Source organism: Ambystoma mexicanum, chromosome 8 (genome assembly GCF_040938575.1).
Source record: "Ambystoma mexicanum isolate Mex_15411 chromosome 8, UKY_AmexF1_1, whole genome shotgun sequence".
In the NCBI taxonomy this organism is placed as follows: Eukaryota; Metazoa; Chordata; class Amphibia; order Caudata; family Ambystomatidae; genus Ambystoma; species Ambystoma mexicanum.
This window is the reverse complement of record NC_090929.1, coordinates 1,029,594,116-1,029,613,632: the sequence shown is the minus strand read 5'-3', so window position 1 is coordinate 1,029,613,632 and position 19,517 is coordinate 1,029,594,116. Positions and strand designations below refer to the sequence as shown.

General features: G+C 46.3%; 1 protein-coding gene across 2 annotated transcripts in view; it reads right to left on the bottom strand.

Moving 5' to 3' along the window:
• The window catches only part of SAMD8 (sterile alpha motif domain containing 8), a 477,816-nt gene that overhangs the window by 361,418 nt on the left and 96,881 nt on the right, over nucleotides 1-19,517 (bottom strand). The window contains exon 2 of one of the 2 annotated variants that reach the window (XM_069610977.1): nucleotides 16,650-16,758. The exons of the other annotated variant lie outside the window; for it this stretch is intronic. The gene's annotated coding sequence lies outside the window, so the exon portion shown is untranslated. The remainder of the gene's footprint in view (nucleotides 1-16,649; nucleotides 16,759-19,517) is intronic. 2 annotated transcript variants of the gene reach the window in all.

The window sequence follows — 19,517 nt, the reverse complement described above, 5'->3', positions numbered from 1 at the left end:
AAGCATATTACACTTCTGGTAGCTTAGGGATAGGAATTTCTGACTAAGAGAAATAATAGTGCAGCAAGCACTCAAATGAACTGGGTTTAACTTATGTGCTTATGTGGACTCAAGCCTGTGTGGATCTATTTGTATTGGATATAGTTTATTTTTTAAAAGGTGAATATATTTTAGTAGATTTAGAGGAGGAGTGGTTTTCAAATTGACTACCTGGGGTAGGTCTTGAAAAGCCAAGGTAGGGCAACAAGGACCTCACAACTAGAGTTAACTTGACCACATCCTGGATTGTAAATGAGCTAAGGAAGGAGAGGGTACTTTGAGTAGTTCAGTCAACTGACAAAGATGATGTATAAAAAGAATTAACTCGGGTAGGACCAGAAATACTCCAATTTGTTTCACTAGCAGACTTTATACAATTACAGGCAAGAACAAATAATATTGTACATATAATCAAAAACAAAAAGGTTGGTAACCACTATAGGTTGCTCATTACTTTAGTATTTCACACACATTACACAATATACTGTATTTTCAAAAGTAGGGGAAAGCCGTTAGACATCTGAACATAGGCGTTACATTTATAAGGCGGCTCATACACAGTGTAGCTAACTTTAGATGTCCAACCCCTATATAACGAACGAAGAGTCTAAAAGAAGTCATGTAGGTCTCCCAAAAAGTTATTTCAGAGTTATAGGTGTGCAGCACTACGAGAAAATTGTATTACTAACAACTAGAGGATTAACACAGTGTAGGCCCATTGCTTTGATATCTTCTGGTATTCGCAGACATGGTCGTTCCTTGGGCCTTGTATCTTTTTCTGCTAGAGGTCTTGAATATAAGACAGGCAGTTGTACCAATCGACTTCAAATCTCTTGATATAATGATCATAGCACCAAGGAAAAATGTGCAGGGCCTTGTCCCACTCAACCTAGCCCGAGTAATTTTACAGAGGCAGGAACGCGATACACAAATTAACCTCATGGAAACTGACAACATACCGCCCACAAACCAGGTGTAGCCCCTTCAAGCCATATGAGGTCCCTCTCACAACATCAGCCAAAGTAACGTACGTGTGAAGCCTCTGTGGTCCACTTTTTTACTTTGCATTCTGATGCAAGCAGTTTTACTTCGATTTAAAAACATGATTAGTCTCAGAATACAAATATGTTAATCTGGTAGTGATATTACAAACCAATGTATTACACAGGTTAGAGCTTTTTTTCTTTTTTTTTTTAAAGCGCGATAAATAAAAGTACACCTAAAAAACATGAATTTTGTACTCAAATTCACACACACCCCTCCCAATTACCAGCTCATCCCCATGGACAGTCCAGCCCCGTGTACGAGACTTCTGTGGTATATTCTGCCTTACTGCTAAACCAATTGTGTACCCATGCGCCTGGGAATGAACGCATCATAAATCAACACTAAGAATTAATAGCTAGGGTATTAGGTGCATGTGAAAAGTCTTTGCGTAACCAAGTGGAAATGCCAAAAAGAAAATCGACTTTGTTTACAATAAAATTAAGCGGATTAGCTTAGTATTGCAAAGCAACACGAATTCAAGAATAAACAGTCTAGTGATATGTACAATATTTGAACCTATGATCTAATGTGTTCAACAGCCATAACAAAATGTCAAACACAGGAACAATTAAATGGAAACAAAGACCTACTGAATCATCCTTAAAATTTGAAAAGGATACCAGAGGCGTGGCTAGGAGCTCCATCGACAAGATGGCTTCCTATGAGCCTCCGGTGAAGGGAAGGAATATAATGCCAAATGCCCCTTATCCTACCACTCCACCTTGCCTAGAAAGGAGATTATGGGCTGCGCGAGTCGTAGTGCTGCCCTTGGACACTTCTCCGGATGAAATTGGTACCAGTAACGCAGAGATTGCAGCGGATGTAAGGCAGGCTGCTCTTCATGATGGCGGCACCCGGCATGGAACTCAGAATATATTAGCCAGTGCTACGGCCTCCGGGGGAACTGGTGAGCAATCGGCTCACATTTGTGGACCGTGCCCCCGGGCTGGTGCAGGAGCTCCAGGCTGGTGCTGGAGGGGGAAGCAGGCTCTTGTGGCAACTGCTGCAACCCAGGGCAGTGCGGCTGGAAGAGGACCCTGCAGTCGCTGGCGCATGCTGGATGCTGCATTAATATGCCTGACCAGGTGAGGCGGCCCTGCCGGCGGGATGGGGATCCCACCTACGGTGCTGGGGAGATCGTTGGTCTGGCGAGAGGCAGCGTGGTGCCTGGTGTGGACAGAGTGCAGTGTTCTAAGCCGGTGGCAACATGGCTCCTCCGGATGAGTCGGCCGCTGCAAGAGGCCAGAGCCGATCCCTGGGCGGCCCTTTCTCCCAAGCGATATACACGAAGTAGGGAAGGGGCGCCCCTCACTTTAGAGAGTGCTGATCCCGGGGGATCCAACACATCCTAAAATACGTTAAGCACAGCACTGCAGAGCAGATGGTCTGTTCCAAGCTAACAGGGCTTGAAGGTTCTCCGGCCTCTCCCAGACAGGATGGCAGCTGAAAGGACACAGTGCAAATGCTCGGGCCTGCATGCTGGCTCAATGATGTCTGGAGATCTTGGTATGAAAGCTATGGTTCAGGGGCTAGCGTAGAGCCCCGTTGCAGCCCCTCAGTGGTCTACAAATGGTATAGGCATACACCCTACTGTGAGTCCCTGGCTCAGGAGAATAATCATAAGAGTATTGTTCTGTTCTTGGTGCGGCTCATCAAGGCACACCCTGTATGCAAGCATTGAAGTAATCACAACTGCAGGGAGGTTCTTGGGGCTGTTTGTCTGCGAGCCAGTCGGGGTGAATCTACAGCAGTGCAGGGTTGGCCACTGGCTTGCTGGGGGGGGGGGGGGTTGCAGAGAATGGCGACTCCTGGAGGCTCCTTCCCAATATACAGCACGCTTGGACGACGGCATGGCGAAAATGCCCAAATCGGGTAAACCGGGAGATCTCCACAATGTTACAACCGCCTGACAAAAATAAACGCTGTGAAACGGTAACAGCCGAGATCCATGCAGCGAATCCACTCCCTTACAAAGATACCCACCAAAATAGATCTCCTGGATCTCCTTGCAGAAATTAGAAAGGAAATCCACAAAAGTACTGAGGAGCTCTCCCATAAGACTTTAGCACAGGACAAAAGAGTGGCAGAGACGGAGCAGAGGGTTTCTGAAGTGGAGGACACTGTGCAATCATATGAAGTGGGGGACTGTTCCAACAGGCTGGTAGCCCTAGAGGCCCAGCGTAATGCCTTGGAGTATAAACGGGAGGATGGCGAGAACCGCTCCCAGAGAAATTGTGTGAGATGAACCACTGGATTTCATAGAGGATCTCTTTTGCCATATTCTGAAGCTTCCCGGTGACGCAGCTATTGATTTGGACAGGACACACCGAACAAGGGATAGACCCCCAGATGTACTGTCTTGAGTTCATTTTTTCAAGGTGAAGGAACGCATAATGTCAGTGGCTAGAACCTAGACGACCATCACATTTCGTAAAATGTCTATCCCTGTATCGGGACCTGGCCTCTACTACTTAGTTCACTGGCGGAGTGTCCTTCGTTGTGCCAGAGTGACTGCGGAATAGGGAGGTGACCTACAGGTGGTGGTTCCCCACTGCGCTTCTCTTCACCCATCAGGGAAGAAGATGGTCTGCCCGTACACTGAAGGAAGTTGAGAGTCTGACAGATGGGAGGTTGGGGAGGAAGAGGCAGAAGTGGAAGCCAGGAGCTTGACAGGAGGGAGCACGGAAATGGTTGAAGAGAGCAGGGTTAGGAAAGTTAAGGGTCCACTCAGGAAGACGAGGAGGCCGGGACCTAATGAAACAATGTTGGGCGATTATGTCGCTTTTGAAAGAGCGCTTACCGGTACACCGGGTGCATGATGGGGAGCCCAAAAGGCCAATAATATAGGGGTAGGTGGGCTCCGGAGGGGGGGGGGGGGGGACAGGGGTTATCCCCTGCTGGGGTGGACCCAAGAGGAATGATTGGAGAGTACGGGGTGGGCTTATGGCTAGTGGGGTAAACGGGGCATTGGCTAGGTGTAGTTGATTGCCAAGTCAGATCCCTAGTTGGTATACTAAATCTCTGAATTTGGCTCTAGTTGGAGCATGGTTAAGCTTGAGGTGTGGGGGGAGTGATGGGAGCGTGGGCTGGGGACGGTTGTGTTTACTATAGTTTTTAGTTACCTTGTAAACAGATCTCCTGTTCAAGCTACTTGAGTATGGGGCCTGCACTCAGGGGGTGCATTGTTGGTGGGGGTCAGGGGTGGGGGGGGGTTATGTCACAAAAATTCACTGTGGGGCATTTTAGGGTGCAGGGATGCATTACTCTGGGTCAGCACATGAGGCATGTCTAGAACAACAGTGGGTTGGGAGGGTGAGGTTTGTATCCATATGTGCACATGGAATTTTCAAGGGTTGAATTTTCAGATGAAAAGAAAGTCTGTATGAGGAAATTGACTGAAATGTCCCTCTCCATAGCCTTTCTCCAGGAGACCCACTTGCTTTCTAGGGATGAAAATAGGTTGCATCATAAGTCATTCCCGAGACAGTTTTTTGCCTCAGTTGATTCAAAAACGAAGGGGGTGACTATACTACTGGGTGAGCAGATTCCCTTATCTGAGATGAAGATCCTACGGGGAAATCTGGGTAGGTATGTGCTTATTAAGGGCCTACTATGGGAACGCATATTATATTCACCAAATAATGGCCAAGATGCTTTCCTAGAAGACTTCCTCATACATACACTTCCATTTGTGGAGGGACAAATCCTACTAAGTGGGGATTTCAATTTGGTGCCCAATCCCCTGTGGATAAGCCTTTACCTCCGACCAGGCTTGATTTTAAACATGCCATATCCTTTGCATCTCTCCTTCGGGAACTAGGGGTGGTGGACGCTTCGAGGCTATTCCATGGGGAAGAGAGGGACTTTTCGTTCTATTCACAGGTTTATGGGGGCTTCGCTAGACTAGAACTCCTACTGATCTCCAATGACCTGTATCCATGTGTTCGGGGGTGGAAATGAATACACTGACACTTTCAGATCACGCCCCAGTTTCACTCACCGTCTGTGATGGGTAGGCCGGAGAGAAATAGACACCCATGGAAATTATATGACCCAGCCCTATGTAGAGAGAAAGTGAGGCGATAACTAATTGTTTCCAAGATAAGGCCTCAGGACCTCTGCTGGAAATCATGTGGGATCCCATGAAGGCAGTGGTTGGGGGGTTGCGGGGACTAATTAGCAAAAATGCAAAGGGGGCACAGAAGAGGGGGTGGTGTCACGAGCGGCTCTGCACTCAATGCGGATAACACAAGAAATTAGAAGAGCACTTGGCAGAGAGAACTGCCCAAATCAATGTTAAAAACTAGACATTATTATGCCTATGGCAATGGGGCAAATCGACCCCTGGTAGCGAAACTGAAGAAACTCCAAAATCTTCTAACAGTGCTGGCCTTACGGGATCCTTACAGGATCCTCAACGGGTGTTACGGAGGGGTCAAGTTGTCAAAAGGGGTATATCTGAACCTCACTTTAAGGGCATCTTCCGGGCAGAGGACGGTCTGATCTACAAACTAAATACCTAGAAAACGCGGGTCAGCCAAGACTATCTAGAGAGGAGAGGGAAGCCTTGGAAGTTCCGATTTCCCCGGGGAAGTAGAATGGGCCATTAAATCTCTGAAAAATAAGACCCCAGCTCCAGATGGGTTTACTGCGCCCTTCTATAAATAGTTCAGCTCCTTTTTGATCTCTCTCCTAGTAGATCTCGAACTCAATTTTAGATTTGGGCAGAGAGGCTCCCTCCATGAGGGTTTCAAACATGTTACAGATCCCTAAACCGGGTAAAGATCCAACGCTATGCAAAGCCCCATTACACTCACCAATATTGATTCGAAGATTTTCTCTAAAACACTTGTACACAGACTCATGAAGGCACTACCAAAGATCATCAACTGAGACCAAACTGGATTAATCTCGGGACGCAGCACACATGATAATGTGCGGCGGGCCCTGAATCTTTTGGAAGTGTGACGCTTATCGGAAGTTGCTATGGAGATAATAGCACTTTATGCGCAAAAAATCTTTTGACAGTGTGGGATGTGTTATCTTCAGGGGGTTCTGGAACAAATGGGGATCGGTCCGGCCTTCATCAAATGGGTTATACCAGTTTACAGGGAACAATCGACCTACTTTCGGGTCAATGGGGTGCTCTTCGCTAGCCTGCCAAAGAAGTACACTGCAGGGCTCCCTGTTGTCCCTGCTAATATTCGCCCCGAGTGTGGAGCAGCTGGCCTGCCATATCAGGAATAATGCAAACATAATGGGAATAGAAGTTGAAGGGGTAAGCTATAAGGCTTCTCTTTAAGCAGATGACATTCTGCTAACTCTGTGGAATCTTCGAACCTCTCTGGGGGAGGTGCTGGGCGAATAGATGAATTTGGTCAGGTTTCCGGTTTTATGATTAACTACGATAAATTTCATGGTCTAAACGTCTCTCTGCAGCCACAGGATCTATCCAATATTGTTGGTTTGGCCCCTATACAATGGTGCCCGGAATCTATTCCCTACTTAGGAGTACAACTTCCTCTATTCCCTACTTAGGAGTGCAACTTCCCGGTAGAATCTCTGAAGTCTACAGGAGCAACTTCACGCCACTTTTACAAGAGCTTTCGGAGGACCTCACTGAATGGGGAAGACAAGAACTTCTTGGTTTGGTAGATTTGCTGCTGTAAAGATGAATCTCATCCCACGGCTACTTTACCTCTGTCATTATCTGTAAAGGTCCTAGACTTAGATCTTCACACACTACAAGGGAAAATCCTCAAGTTCATATGGGGCAATAAATGGGCGAGAATCTCAAGGCGGGTACTACTGAAACTGGGAGATTGGGGGGTTTTGAGGTCCCGGATGCATTCCACTACAATTTAGCTGTCCCATGCGTTTATCTGGGCAGATCATGGGATGCAGCCGAAATGGAAAACTATAGAACAAGCACATTCTGCGGTTGCACTGTTCCAGCTCCCATACATGGAGAAAAAGATCATACTGAAAATCTCAGGTCACCAGCTTCTGATCACAACCAAAAATACACCCATTACCTGGAAAGGTGTGAATGGTAGGAACTTCTTCAGGCAGCTGAGGTAAGGCAGTACTTAATACTTAAATCAGTTACATGGAATAGGTGCACAAGTTAACAGGACAAGTCAGGAGCAGGGATGAAGCCCACTGGCTTCCACCACCCAGGCTACATGGTTTCCAACTGCTTAGGGTGGGACACTCACTAGGCAACATTCCACTCACCCAACATTCCACACATGACATCACTCAGCCACTAACATCAATCAAGCTCTGCATACACTCCGGTCCATTCAACATAATCAAGTCCAGTCATAACAGAAGTGCTCTACGAAGATGGGGTGCTACATTGGGTATGGGCCCGCTGACGCTGATCTGGAACAATCCGGACTTCCAGGCAGGTATTGATGTAAGGAGGTTCGAGACTTGGTGGGCTGAATGGCTCACTCACTTGCAGCAATTGTTTAGTAATGGTGAACCGCTGACCTTTAACAAGTGTAAGACGACTTAACATAACTGAAAGGGAAACGTTTCACTATAACCAACTGAGACACTGGGCTTCTCATCCTCACATGAAAAGGTGCACCACTAGATCATTGAACACTCTTGAACTGAATATTCAGGGGGAGTCTCCAAATGCTGTGTCTCTCAGCTGCACAAATTATTGGATATGGGTGATCCTATACATACATGGCCAAAAGGGCAGAGGACATCTGGTTAAGAATATGGGCATGGATGCTTAAATCCTCAAAGTGTGTTACATACAGGGAATGTAGGTATAAACTTTGTTGTCGTTGGTACTGGACCTCAGAAAGACTGCACCACGTGTCTGGAGATTACTCAGTGTGCTGCTGGCGTGGATGTTCAGAGGAGGGCTCTCTATCATATGGTGTGGACATGTAAGAAGGTGGTTATATTCTGGAAGGAAGTTCTGTCAAAAAAGTAAGATCTTACGGACTGTTGCTGCCTATGGACCCCCATGTGGTGGTGGACACAGGAAATGGGGTATTCCCCTTAACAAGCCGTATATCTGCATTAATAGGTCACCTACTCCCATCGGCTAAATTGATGATTTCCAATTTCAGGCTATAGAGGTCCTAGTGATCCAGATGTAGTGGGTAAAGATAGGGGACACTGGTGGCTGAGAAAATGACTGCTCTGTATGAGGGGAGATACGCCAAGTACGTTGCTATCTGGACACCCTTCATTGAATTTGTGGACAAGTACCCAGGTGTTGTAGGTAAATCCCCACTCATGTGACAATTTCCAACATTGTAGGTATGACTGTTTGGGGCTCGGGTCCAAATATGTGACTATGTATTGTCCTGTTTTCTTGTATAGAAGGAATTAGATGCTGTACTCTGTAAATTTGCCTCTTAAGCTTTGTCAATATGTTTCTCTGAAATATGATCAGTGTGTTCTTGTTATGTCCCACAGTGTTTTAAATAAAAGTTTTTGGCAAAGAAAAAAAGAAACAAAAACAAACAAAAAAAACAAAAAAAAGGCATTATAGAGGGGAGCAGGTTTTCAACTGGACTGGGGTGGTCCATTTTACCAACATATTTCTGGCAAGAAAATCTTGTTTGCAGGTTACACTTATGAAATTATATAATTTCAAAGACAATTTTTATGGATTTTATTCTCCAGAAATATACAAAATATTAACCGATTTGACTACTTTTTGGTAGCAAGTTTTCTCCCTTGCATGAAAGGATTCTTTTGTTAGAGAAAACTCAACCAAGTGTGTGAGGCCACACTTATCAAAGTTACTTAGCTGATCGTTTTTTAGGCCAAATTGTCAAATGAGGCTTTGTGACATTTCAGACCATGCCCCTTTTTATTTGCATCTTCCCACTTAAAATACTGAGGGCCATTGTAGCCCAAACAAGCCCTCATCATAGTCCTCGAGGGCCTGTAAGCAGTAATTTAGAACCCGCTTACCACTTTCGGAACTTAGCCCTGCTAGTGAAGTGGTGCAGAGATGGGTCCATCTCAATCAATCCATGTGGTCAAGGGTTCTCCTCACAACAGGTGGTGTGCAACAATGAAGAGTTTAAAAATGCTCGGATTGCTTACCGAATCTTCATTACTCCTACTCTTCCTAGTCTACGTACTTACTCATGAGCGCGATCTGTCCATCGACAGAACTATTTCCCAAAATGTCCTTTTTTTGTTCTTTATAGCCCCTCGCCCTCACAACAAGAGTATCAAGCACTTGCCCGTCCCATAATCCTCCAGTCTATACCAGGCACCAGGACGATTTTACCACTGGGAAAGTAGAGGAGGGCATCAATACTGTGATGATAAAGAGCAAAACTAAGAGTTATGAAGGTTAGCCTAAGTAATCAGAGCATTTACGCCACATCCCTCTTCCTCATCACGTTCACTCATGAAGCATTCCAAAGATCGGACTGGCCCGAAAAAAGGAATGATGCCTCTTTGCAGAAGGAACAGCTGCAATTACATGCAGAGTTGCAAGCAACACTCCCCCTGCCAAGGGCAATGGGGGAGTGTGTAGTGTCTCCCTCAGAGAGACCAACTCAAGATGGGTTAAAACCAAGCACTATGGAGCGACACGCAACCAAGCCGCCAAACAGTATGTGGTAACAAACAGTGAGGGTAAGCAAAGGGCCCTTAACCTGGACATTCCAAACCTAGGGACTGCCAGAGAATCACAGATGTCCCAGGTAATGGCCAAGGAAGAGGGTATCCACTGGGTAACTTATCTCGAGGAGCCCCAGGGAACTCCCTTCATCATAAAAGTGCAACAGCAACTCCCTTCTTTGAGACAGGTCATCAGGAACAGAACTCCAGTAAAGACCCCACACCCCTGCCCCATCTGAGATTACCCTAACCAACTACTCTCTGCTGTAGTCCAACTGTGGCTTCGTCCAACCACTTGAAAATGGGGTTCAGACTGCCAGGATTATGGGGTGCCAAATGAGCACCAGGACATTCTCCAGGTTCAAGGACATAACTCCCACAAAAAAAGACATTGGAAAGAGTAAGCCGCATGTTCCGAATAACTCCTACCCAGAGTCTGGTGCCACAAAAAGGCAATCCTGCCTTCCAGCTCCAGCCCTTAGAGCCACATCTCAGTTAGGATGAAGAAAAATATCTAGGTGCCGAATCTGCCAAGATTTAGACCCACAGCCTGCAACATGGTGCCGCAAGCAGATCCTACATGCTAGCACAGTAGCTTAAAACTGATGTTTAGAGTAAATTGCAAGGGCAAAGACTAATTCAAGACAGCACCTCAATTCACCAAAACACAGGACTCGCCTCACATGTAATCATCCTTTAAGAGCCTAAGGGACCTAAGAAGGATGCCAGTTCCCTCTTCAACAAGCTCTTCCCACAGTCGAGGTGGGTATCTGGACATTGGCCACTAGTGAGCACTCTGGTGCAAAAGTGAACATAGAATTCTGCAATACAAGGTGCTTAGAGCAACAACTATAAAGCAAGCCAGCAGAACTATTGAAACCAGAATACAAAGCGGGACAAATCCATAAGCAGAATGAGGCAATCACCACAACAGAAAATTGACAGAGGCTGGAAAAGGGAGGTCCCTCTCATACCTCATTGCAAAGAACAGGCAACAAGTCTGTCCCATCCTATAAACAATACCTCTCAAATTAAAACAGCCTGCTGACCAGCGGGAGACCACCCCTAACCTCATGACAGTTGGAGGTCGACCAGGAAAGTTGAGCCAGTGCAGGCCTACTCCAGCACTGAAAGTGTAGGGCCATGTCTTCATGAGACCTGCAACATGGAGAACCTGGCAAAGAGTACTAAATCTTGCAGGAGTGAAACAGTGTGAAGAAGAGGGCCACTTATCTTGATAAAACAGCAGCAGGAATAGTCAGCGGAGCAGCTTAGTCATCACATCACCGTCTCCAGCAGGCAGAATGTAGGAACCCAGTGAGGGTCAGAGGCCCTTTTTCTTACCACATAGGTGGGATGAAGCTTGGAGTAGTCCGAGCATTCACCTCGTCTATTCTACTGCTAGATCCCAACCTACGCTCTACATAACAGAGGGCGCAAACTGTTGCCCACACCATACACCCACAACTTTAATGGGCCTACTAAGAAGGCGGACCTGTAACCCCTCAATTCATCATCCGAGATGAAGCAGGAACAGGCTGGGCCAGCTAAGCCACCTATGCAAAGGTCATAGACAGCTAGAGCCCCTCTTAGAAAAGCTTGTATGCAAATAAACATCAATCACCCTTAGAAAAAGCAACTTCCATGGCCCATGAGCAGATCCAGACATGTCCCACAAAAGGTCTGATGCTGCCGTGGCACTACCTAGTCCCTGAAACTCCAGGAGTAGCATCGGCCAACCCAAAGGATGCACATGAACATAAGGCGACCAGGGACAGGGACTCGCTCCAAGAACAGTGACCCTTACTAGTTACCACAACCCGGCAGAACAAACCAATCTGCTAGTAGGACCACATCCAGAAGGTCTCCAAATTCACACGCCACCAGGGTCACTTCACATACAACCACGATACAAACTATCTGGATAAGACAGGAGGCAGCTCTTAGCCACATCGAAGATAGTTGTCAGCAACTGGTGAAGCACAGAGGTCACTGAAGCCCACCTCTATTACCCATTACCCAGGTGACCCAAAATGTGTGAGCGGCCATTACGAACAAAGAAGGGATATCTGGGGGCCAGCCCAGAAAAGGGACAAGGCACAGCTGGTAACTGGCATAAAGAAGATGTAAAATCCTGTTGACAGCTGAAATAAAATGAAAGCATGAAATACAACATCTACACCAGGATGTGCACTTATCCTGCAGCACGCCTTAAACCCCAAACACCAGGTCTGGGAGGACAAGGGATAACATTGAGCACCAATAGGGCTCACCAAAACCAAAATCTCAGCATAGACCTTCAAGAAGCATGTTATTACAAACACACACTGCTGTTGGTGGTTGGGGAACCTACAGCAGCACTGCTTAACACCTGACCCTTCATTGAACCAAGCAGCAAGCCCTGCGAATCCAGAGGATCAAGATACAGTAGCCAACAAGGGGCCACTGTCCTGACAAACCTAGTGGATGTGCCACCAGTCAAATCGCTCAGAGAGACCTGCAATATCCGTACCCCCTGCTTGCCCAAGGAGATCCCACAATATTTTAACTGAAACAGTAAAGTCCCTCCCCACCTCCACAGGCACTGTAGCCTTGTAGCAATAGCGTCACTGTGTTCCTCGTGTAACAGGCAGGGACGAAAAACAATGTGCCAGTGTTCATAACTGCTAAAGCCCAAACTCACTGGGACTTGAAGAACAGAAGGAATGCACAGAGAGCAAGTCTACTGTGCTGTGGCAAGATTGCCAGCCACAATGTCGCTCACCCAGCGTCATGGCCAATGAACAAGCAGTCAATCTCCAACACAGGGCAGGCACAGACCAAGAAACAGGGAAGCCCAGCAGTACATATAAGAGGCCTTGTCGCTTGAAAACCTGACCGTAAGTAACCGCCACATTCCCATACACAAAGGGGGCAAGGGGTTTTGGTATATGCCTTGGCAATAAATGGTGTGCATGCCACTCAACCCTCCCCCGTCCCCCCACAAACAGGCTGGCGGGAGGTAGGTGGGACCAAAAACGGTACTGTGCTGAAAATATGCCACAGATTGTGGTACTTTACATAGAAGTAGACATGCGGATTAATACAGAGCTGGTCACGTGGCCAGACAATATGGCTGTTTTGCATGTGCTAAACAAAAGATGCCTCACAGGAGTTAAATTACCAAATCACATGGGCAGGTTGCCAAACTGGCTGTAAAAGTAGGTGATAAGCTGAAGCCTAGTAAATGTCGCACTGGAGTTATTTACATAACCAAACCACACGGGCAGGTTTCCAAACTCGAAGTAAATGTTCAACCAAAGCTGAAGATCAGTAAAGGCCTCACTGGTTTAAAATCGAATAACCAATCCACAGAGGGCAGGTTGCCAAGCTCGGGGGAAAAGTTTGAAGATGGCTGAATGCCCAGTAACTCACCACCCAGGAAGAAAAGGCCTAAATAACCAAAAGGCAAATGCCTCACAAAGCACAAAATATTTTAAACAGGCCAGGGTGAGAAGGCCAGTCGCACATGTGTAAAGACAGAGCTTAGGATACTTGAAATAATCCTGCGCCAACATTGGCAAGGGGCCGAGTCCAACACGGCAATAGAAATTTCAAGGGCTAAATTAACAAAGTATTGGGCAATTTAGGCATATTTTCAGAACTTAAGTCCCTAAAACACGCGACCAAAGTGCATAACAAAGCCCTATTGGGCAGTGACGGGGTCCACCTCTCCATAGAAGGGATGGACATTTTTACAAGGGACATTTTCTGGTCAATGGCAGAGAGGGGCTGTTCTTAGTAATTATTTCCTATTTTGGGGGGGGGGGACCTGAGGAGCTGCCGGGCAGCACCCCCTCAGGGTGGCAGCAGGGATCAGCTTTGAGTTGGCCCTACGTGGGAGCAGGGTCCCCGCTCACCTAATCCCCAAAATATTTGTGTTGTGTTTTCTCATGGCTAGTTTTCTTTCGCACCATAGGTTATGTACAATAAAGCTTGTGGCCAACGTTTTACCACCCTACCATTTGGTTGGTCTCTTCATTATGGCACTGTCATTACTACCATTACTGTCACCTATCACACACTGCATGGCTCCCCCCCCCACACTAAACCACTTCCAGGCTTATAGACATGGGCCCTCCGGAACTGGCCCAGGGGCATAAACTGGGAGGTGGGCTCTGCCGTGCGACCGGACATGGGCAGCACCTTTCAGGTGCTGGCCAAATTACCATGCAGGTGTTTGGGTGGGCCACCGGGTCCCAACACAAAAGGGACCCAGACTTCTGTGATCCCGAAACGGCGAGGTGACAGGGGCAGGTGATAACAGGTAGTCCCTGTCCCGGACACCCCACATCAAAGGCTCCCCCCTCCCATCCGGACAGATGTGCAGGCAGTCCTGGCAGCGACTGGAGCTGCAGTACAGCTATTAAAAACCCTCCCGCAAAATAGTGGTAATATTGACGTATAATCGGGGATCAAATAGACAGGTACTAATGGTAAAATAGAAAAACCCTCAAGTTAGAACAGGCACCAAACGAAAGGACATAGGGTCACAGGAATAGGCAAACTAAAGAAGTCATCATAGAATTCAATCTAAATAAATATCTAAATCACAAGGCAGTTTGCAAAACTTGGTGAAGTTTGATGAATGCCAAAGCCCGGGAATCACCCCCCCCCCCCCCCCAAGGAAGAAAAGGCAGCAGATCATCTAAAAGCCTCATAAAACAAATCAAGTAAATAACCAAAAAACAAAGGACAGGCTGCTAAAATCGAACTAAGTTGATGAAAGGCAGAGCGTAAGAATCCCCCACTGAAGAGGAGAACTAATAACCAGGGACGTATCAAGCAGTCGGCCAATCGGCCCGTGGCGGATACAAAATCATGGAGGAGACCTGGGGGCTGGTTCCTGAAGCTCACACTGGGCCGGTCTCTGTCCCAGGCATGGGCTTCACACTTCAGGAACCGGCGCCCAGGGCCTCTGCCTCGCCACCACCGAACGGATGCAATTGCAGCCCCGTCGCCGCAGATGCTGAGAAAGGTAACACCGAAGTGTTACCTTTCTTTGATAAATGCAGCGGGCCGGCGGCCAACTGCCGCGGCCCGCAACACCATGGCACCAGCAGCAGTCAGTGTTTCAAAACACTGGGGGAGAGCAGCAGGGTTGGGAGGGGCCAGGGCTGCCTCATCCCGGCCGGCTCCCTCCCAGTGATTTGTTACAGACTCTGCTCTCTGCCTGCAGCAGTGAGCTGCTTTCGTCGGCAGCGTGGGCCAGGATTTCTTTGTCCAAATACAGCTCAGGTTAGGCAAGTTGCAGCGATGCGGCATGTTTAGACCTTCCGGTATAAAGCCTATGGCTTTTTTCAAATGCCTACTGCAAAATGGGTTGTATTAAAATGTGTTGTTTCGAGATGGGCATGGGTATGGCTCTTCGCTCCTCTGTGTAGGAATGTCTGCTCCCTTAGTGAACATCAAAGGTTGCCACCCGTGTTGCTGAGCGCCATGTCGGTGCACTGTGCATGTTTTGTTACTTTTTTTTTTTTAATGTTGACAATGACAATTTAGTGTCAGACTCGTTCTGCATAACTGGTGTTGGTGTTAATGATCGACTACCTTGGGCTTACATGGTTCACATAAAGGTGCTGCTGCTGGTTGAGGCAGGCTGGGTGGTACAACGCCACTCTAGAGACCCTGGTCGGGCATGTGATTTGTAAAGGGCCTGGTCACGGGGTTGAGAATTAAGTTTAGCTTTGTGGCACCGGGAGAGACGGCATTCCAACAGCTTTCCTCTGCTTGCCACAAGTTTGTGAATTAAATGGGCAGAGAACAACGTGTGTACTATTAGAACTCACTGGGAAGCAGCTTGCCCAACTATGGCCATGCATGAAAGGAGGCGTCAGGGTGCCAAAACTGAAGCTTTTCGTTGTCCTTCTGTCATTGGGCTATTTCATTGATGTAGGCATGTAACAAAGTCGGGGGGTGGGAGGCACTACTGAGTGTTACAGGTACGTGTTCAATAGAAAGTAGTGCTGGTATATAGGATGGTACACTGATAGGTCTAGTTGAGTAGGATAGATTTCAGGTGCAGCTGGGAAAATCTCGAGGCCACTCGAGATCCAAAATACAAAGGCACAAAACACACCCTGGACGTTGCCGACCAGGAACCCAATGCTGCACTCCTCACGGGATTATATCCTAGGTCAAATATCGCAACTGAAAAAGGGGGGGAACCCGTTACTCAAATGAGTCAGTCATCCCTAATAGTTGAGGGAGTAAAGTTGTAATTTTTGTGGTGGCACTATACACATGTGCTCATCAATTTAACATAATTTCATAGTCATTGAAGTATAAATATCTTTAAATATTTCTGTCTGCTGGAGTAAAGAGAGGAAATCGACCAGACTGACTCAAGGCAGGTTAAACAGAGAACGCTATATATATATATATATATATATATATATATATATATATATATATATATATATATATATATATATATATATATATATATATATATATATATATATATATATATATATATATAGTCTCTCTGTGTTGCACTGTTAACTTCCACAGTGTGGTGTATGGACAGTAAAAATTGTCACAAAACAGTGATTCAAAAACAACAAAGATACAATTTGAGCTACAGATGCTCGGGTAAACCAAAACAGGTCAATCAAATAAATGTTTTAAGTTATGTCACAATTACATCATTGGTGATAACTTTCAGAATTTCCAACATAAAAAAATCTTTTAGAGTTTTCAACATAGAAAAAGCACTCCTAGGTGATGTTTGGTGCCAACACGTTTCTGATTACATTAATCCATCTTCAGGGCTGGATGTGCTCATGCTTCATAATATATTTGTAATAAATTCTCTCGTTGGGTCCTAAGAATGATTAAAATAAACTCATCAATGGGTGCTTTGTACAGTATTTCAAAATAAGCAATTAGCTAGCCAATACACTAACCTAATTAGTCCGGAGGACAGGACTCCTAAGTATTGTCGGGTCTGGAGTGAGTCTCCTAACAACCAGACCGCAGGAGAGTAGTGGCGGGATGCAAGTCCCTTCCAGGTATCTGCAAGAGAAGAAAAGCCCCCGTCAGAGCCGGTAGAGGAACCCGTTGTGAACCAGTTAAAAAACTCAAAGTGGTGTACTGACGGACTATTCTCAAAAATGAGATAGTGAGACCAAAGCACCCTAAATTCTAACGTTAAGGTCTTTTCCGAAGACGTGACCACTGTAGAAGGTATAGGTAATGAATTAAACTATTGATTGCGGCTGTTGGATACAAGTGTGGACACGATTGCGTGTCCGTTTAGGAGGTCGTAACAAGCTGTGTTTCAGTTGGATTTACTTGGTATCTGCAAGGAGAGTGAGTCCACAAGCAGCCCGTCGCCAAGACGGGTCGCTCGCAACTGATTATTAACATGGTGGTCATTAAGGACGCATGCATGTGCGTTGGCGCCGCGGGCGCCATGTTGGTGTGGGCATACAGCTGTCCGATAAGCAGTGTTGAAGGAAGCCGCAACAATGCAGATCATGAGACAATCAGGCGATGCTCTCATGCCAGTGTAAAAATGCCTGTCACAAGGTAACCGTGAGGATTATGACACTACAAATGACAAATGAGTAGGACCAATATGAATAAAAATGTTGTTGTCAGTCTTGATGTTGGGGGAAATGGGGGGCACCACAGTTCCAAATAGACTGTGGTGCCCCCCCCTCCTGCAACGTAACTGGGACCCAAAGTAAGGAGCTAGTCACAAGACCAGCTCCCATCACTGAATGGGTCAACGAAATAAGATGAAAGTCGGGGTGTGTGAATGAGTAGTCAAGGACCAATTAACATGAGTCAGGGGCACTACATCATATCGCTGCATAGAACATATCTAGACAGTTGCCTTACTGACGGTCCCAAAGCCGTTCACATTCTGTAAGGGCATGCATATACATGAATGTCAAGCATATTTGAATGCATATTTACATTCCAGATTGTGAATAATTGGCTTTTATGGTCAAGTCCAACATATTTGTTTGCACTGTACAATTTAACATATGTTTGCCGAATACCGATTCCACATCTACAACATCATAGAAAGCACATAAGGTTGAATTCACAATTCATACCATGAGGAGTGAGACAGTCTAACAAATCAATCCATATAATTTCTCTCTGAAGCAGTTTATGGATATCACCCCTTCTGGGGCCAACCTTCACTCTAAGATTAAACATTTCAGTTGAGCTATCGAGTGCCTGAATTCCATAAAATGCACCGATACAGGTGACTTGAGGCTCTTTGTCCTTATATTGGATTTATGCTCTGTCCATCTTAGTTTGGCCTTTCTCATTTGAATGCCTACATAGTTGATGTAGGCATGCCAGGAAAGAGACCCTGCAAGCCTTTATCAAAGCGTGGCTTTAATATCTGGGAGTGCAGTATTGCTACCCTGGAAGGGCCTTGTTTCAGTAGAGCAGCGCGAATGAAAAGACTCATTGTATAAAGTGAGAGGCATCTTGGCATTCCCAGGCTGAGGCTGGATGGACTTTAATGGTGATGTGTCCAGCATCACAGAGTGAGCTGAACAAGTGGGCACCCGGGAATGCATGGTCTTCGCCTCCACGGTCCACCCGCAGGTACCATAACCATCACCTGAGCTATTAGGGTGGATGAGAGCCTGTGCTCCTATGTCTTAGTCTACCCCACTCTGGCCACTACATTGGATTACCTTGTCAAATGTCACAGCAAATTTTATTTCTCTGCTTTTGTCTGTAAAGCTATGTTTAAACCGTTTGCCATCACAGCCTCATCATTTAGTAGCGTTCCTATTTGAAGTGCATGCTTTACACATCCTCGTAGTTTTGGCCATTTGCTTGATGTACAGAATAATTACACAATCATACAAAATAATTGCTCTACAGAATAATTGCTCATTTTACTGTAGCCGATATGATAGCTCAGTGGGTTGAACGCTCCCTGCTGCGATGAGTGTGTGGTCTGCAGGTTGCAGGTTCGAACCATCTCAGCCTTTCATCCTTCTGAGGTCAATAAATGAGTACCAACACAGGTTGGGTGATATTGTATGCATATTTGTTCTATAAAAAAAGAGCGCAAGTGCTATACAATAACATAGAATTTGGCCTTGGACGTCCGCATGCATTCACAGTAATTTGACAATATGGATCTATACACACAGATCTCAATGATACATATGGTGATCCATTCTTGTATGAAATGTATATCACATAAGTGAAATCATAACCATATTTTTCGTAGTGTACTTCGTTCATGTCACTCCTGTGCCTCGGAGCTGTGGACCCGGTCACAGAACTGTATGCAAAGTTATGTTATTTTATGAGTTGTGTTGTAATGTAACAGACACATGACCCCTCCATAAGTAGCATTTTGAATTTACGCAATTCACAGATGATGGTTTGTGGGCCACTTTTTTGAGGCGAGGGGTGGGCCAGTTTTTTTTTGGGTGTCCAGGCCTATTTCTTGTCCCAGTCCGACCCTGCAAATAACGCCCCAGATGGGGCCAAATCCCAAGTGGATCATAGAGCATAAGGAATGCCGACACATGCCTCTGAACGTGGAATAAAGGCGCACAGCAGGGGAGAAACGCAAAATGCTTCTCCAGGGCGCATGGGAAGGGCAATCCCAAAAACTAGAATCAATTTTGATGCAAGCTGAAGCTCGAGAACGCGCCTCCGAGGACAAAAAATGCATAGCGCCTCACAAGGGACCGTATCCCAGGTGGAGAGAGCAAAAGAAACGCCTGCATACAATAGGAAAAGGGAGCCCCCCCACAAGGGATGCAAGGAAAGGACAATCC